Source organism: Sitophilus oryzae, unplaced genomic scaffold (genome assembly GCF_002938485.1).
Source record: "Sitophilus oryzae breed Bouriz unplaced genomic scaffold, Soryzae_2.0 scaffold_496_pilon_pilon, whole genome shotgun sequence".
Lineage (NCBI taxonomy): Eukaryota > Metazoa > Arthropoda > Insecta > Coleoptera > Curculionidae > Sitophilus > Sitophilus oryzae.
This window is the reverse complement of record NW_022147080.1, coordinates 752809-755654: the sequence shown is the minus strand read 5'-3', so window position 1 is coordinate 755654 and position 2846 is coordinate 752809.

Below are 2846 nucleotides of genomic sequence, written 5' to 3'. Positions count from 1 at the left end.
ATCACTTGTCAGTCAAATTTTAAATATAATAATTTCCTGCTATGCGTTCCAGTTGTACCAACTTATTTCTTTGTAAAATAAAATAAACTACTTTGAAATTAAAATGACAGACACATCTATCACTGTCAAGGATCTTCTCGTTGGACAGACTATAATTGGTTACTTTTGAACCGCCATAACTTTCATAAGTTTATGTTGATTAACCAGTTAGCAACCCATCAGAGCAAACTCTTTGCCTTCAATTTTCTCGAAAACCATCACTCTGGGCGATATGCAACAAGAGTACCTTTTTTGTAGAAAAAAGTATGTAGTTTTCAAAAAATTAACCTACGTTGTAAAAAAAATAACCTCAAAAAAGTTATTCGCGAAACAACCCCCTACCATTGCAAAATCTACCCTTTCCGCCCTATACTTATAGGAACTTTCTTTACTATTTTTAGGAGTACTTATCACCCCCCGATTTTTTTTACACCATTTCAATGACACCCTGTATAATGCAGGGTCCAGACCAAGGCGATAAAAAGTAAACAAGACTGTGAGACAAAAACAAGGCAAACTTGCGACAAAAAATGGGGAATTCTTGCAAGACAAACTTGAGACAAACTGTCCACACCGCAAGGATAAAAGTAAAAAAAGTTTCTTAACCATGTGTGATTTCACTGGTCTCCTACAGTTGGCAGCACACGCCATTCACGCTGCGCCGACAGCTTGTCGTAAAATATACGAACAAAATATAGACACATCTCTACCGACTCGAGACGGAACATTGAAAAGTCTCCGAATTTTGGAATAAAACAAAAATAAGACAAAAATGTCGCAGAAATGTATTGAATTTGTCGCAATTTTGTCGTAAAACATGAATGTTTCTGTCTTGTCATTATTTTGTCTACTTGGTCTGGAATTTTCAAATAACGAACTAACGCATCATCTCGACGAACCGCATCAGAGAATAGTGAGTATGAGGCTTAATCCTCCTTTTAAAATTTACTCTTTATCTTTAAAACCATTACTTTAATGCTTTATAAGTTTTTATCTTGATTCTTCTGTTAAAATTATTACTTAAAACTTATTAACGAGAGGCCCAACGAATTAATCGCAATAAAAGTTAAATAAAACCGTTGCGACTTCTGTTGATTCGTCGGATTTCCTGCTCTTAATGGATTCCTGTCCCTTTTGCAGGACGGGACACGCCAACTTTCCTCTCAAAGTTGTTATTACGAATAATTTTAATAATACCAGGCAATTACATTTAAAAAAATGTGTAGATTAATTTAATACGAAAGAAATTTTATATAATAATAGGCCTAAATCAGTAAAATTAAAGCAGGAAATGCTTATTTTAATCTAAATATCGTCAGTGAAACGTGATAACCTGCTAACTCCATTTTTTAAGTTAATAAGTTTTTTTATACCATTAGAAAGAGAAAAAAATACTCTATAAGTAGGGAAAGCAAACATATTTTTTCCCATTAAAGAAAATTTTTTATTTTAACTCAATAATATCTGCTAACTCCTAGTGATCTGAAATAGCCTCCGAAATGCTGCTATCTCCGTAATTTTCGTTACGATCACGCTAAAACAAGCTGAGTCGTAGTCGTATGTTTTTTTAGTACAGTACGTCGATCCAGGGTAGCACTAGGCCAAAGGGGCCTGGGCGGCAATGCAAGGAGGGGCTAGTGTGTTTTTTTTGGCGTATTTTTTCGCCTTACGTTTTGGTCAATTTTTCCCTATTTTATGCAGGGTGAGTCTTAAATAAGTGCAAATATTTTTAGGGTAGTATATTTCGACCCAAGAAACACGATTATGAGTTTTTTTGGGCGATTTTTTTCTTTGGAAAATTAAAAAAAAAATTGGGATTTTTTTTTTAATTTTTAGTTTAAAAACATACTTTGTTTGTAATATGGTAACATATGTAGTAGATTAAATTTACAAGAAAGAAAATCCAATGATTCTCAAAATTATAGCAAAAAATTGGAAATTTTAAAAGTGAAATAACTCGGTTGTTTTGGATTTATTTGAAAAAACGGTAAAGAAAAAATATTATGTTTCTTTTATCGATATTTACCAGCCCTGCACATATTTGCACTTATTTAAGACTCTCACCCTGTATAGAAATCAGGGAACTACCCTAATGCAAGTTAAACCAATGCAATGCAAATTCCCATAATGCAATGCAAAAGCAAATATTGTTAAGAATAATAATTATTCTTAATTCTCATTAATTATTAATGAACTATAAAGGGCCCCCCCCCTAATAGTTATCTATATAATATGGCCAGTTCGACCCTGCGTCGATCCGTTCTGTAAATACGGGATATCCGTAAAGGGTAAGGGGAAAAACGAAATTCTCTATATACGAGCAATTCATTGGCGTGCTATAAATAGTTTAAATAACCATTACTTACTTGTACAAGAATTTCCATAATACCTAATCAGTTTTATTTTTTTCAACGTTTTTTCACTTAAATGATACATAATTTTTATAAAAATTAAAAAAGTAAGGAGAAAAATAATAAAAATTTAACAAAATCGCGCACTCTTTTCCAAGCTCGGTCTACTACCGTTGTATAAAAATTAGATTAAGTATGGAAGGATTCTCTACCATATACATAAGAATTATAAGTTTAATTTTTTAATTATTTTCATATTCATTAAGTCCATAATGCTGCTACTTCAGTTCTTTAAAAATGCATTAAAAATTTATTTGTTTTTGGACTTGTATGTTTTGCTTCTAGACCGACGATATTATAAATATATGGTTATGAATATCATATTTTTTAAATTTTATTGATTATTTCTAAATCTGTTTGGGTAATATTCAATTCCATTTTAAAAATTTCAAACAA